Source organism: Myxocyprinus asiaticus, chromosome 15 (assembly GCF_019703515.2).
Source record: "Myxocyprinus asiaticus isolate MX2 ecotype Aquarium Trade chromosome 15, UBuf_Myxa_2, whole genome shotgun sequence".
NCBI classification, from domain to species: domain Eukaryota; kingdom Metazoa; phylum Chordata; class Actinopteri; order Cypriniformes; family Catostomidae; genus Myxocyprinus; species Myxocyprinus asiaticus.
This window is the reverse complement of record NC_059358.1, coordinates 22,472,830-22,474,207: the sequence shown is the minus strand read 5'-3', so window position 1 is coordinate 22,474,207 and position 1,378 is coordinate 22,472,830.

The window sequence follows — 1,378 nt, the reverse complement described above, 5'->3', positions numbered from 1 at the left end:
TCGAGACTACTCATAGCGATATTTTGTAGCGCCCAAAAAGAACGGTCGCCTTTAAAACCATACGCTAACTAAAACGTTTAGTGCCCGCAACTATAAAACCCTGCTTTTCCCGGAGACCCAAGCGAGCCAGGTTACACAATTAATCAACATAGTATACGAATGGAGTGGAAAAACAATCTGCAAAAAAGCTTCATTCTGAGCCAACGAGCGAAATAACCAGAGGCTATCGGTTCAGATATCATAAGGTTGTTCCCTGGTAATAGGTAACGGGGACACGCTTCCGCTAAAAATACCTGTCTACGACCACATTTGGATTGGCTGGAACACAATCAAATGTCTCAAATAAACGGACCCGCCCCAGCGCAATGAATGTAGGATCTGCTATCTCACACAGCCGGACCGCCCGCTGCTAAATTTAGTAACATTGCTTGCGTCAATCACGCGCCTCAGTGCGTCAAGGTCTCACCCCGCCTCCAGGAGCTGATCATTGGCCAGATTTAGAACGTGGCTAAGAAATTACGCGTCTTGTGATTGGCCATTGTTGGATTTTTTTTATTATTATTTTTTTGTACCATGGGGTACGCTAAGTATATTTAGTAGTTTGTTTGGGGGGCACGCCGCGGATATCCTGGGTTTTTAAAATCCACCATACTTTTCCGACTTGTTGCCTAATGTAACATTTTTATTTTAAAATATAATTGCACAATCATTTTTTGCATTTATGAATGTCTATATATTAATAGATTCATGTTTATAAATTCTATTGTAGTGAATTATAAAACGCCTTCCAGTATTTCAAAGGTAAAAGTTAACATGCGCACACATTCATAATGTGTAGTACTTAACTAAACGGTAATGAACATTAACTTTAGCGTTTGAGTGAGCATTTCATTGTGAAAAAAGCACTGACTGCGGCCACATTTATGTGTGTATAAACAATATAGTTTTATACTTTTGCACTTGTTGACAGAATATTAAAATATAAGACTCTGAAATATAGTACATATGTGGTGGACATTTCTTCTAGCAAGTAGACAGTGTAACACATGCCCTACCGCGGCATTTCAGACAACTCCTGACAAAGACTCAGACGATTTTGCCTCCTCCTCCTCCTCCTCTCTCTCTCTCTCTCTCTCTCTCTCTCTCTCTCTCTCTCTCTCTCTCTCTCTCTCTCTCTCTCTCTCTCTCTCTCTCTCTCTCTCTCTCTCCCTCCCTCCCTCCCCCTGGCAATGGACTATACAGCTTATGTGAATACTGTACCAGCGAGGCCGGGGGAGCGCTACAGTGCAGGCTCGACGTCACCTCTCCCATGGCGTCACATTGACGTAGCGCATACCAGGCTAGCTATGTAGAAGGCAGACACACATAAATGTGCTAT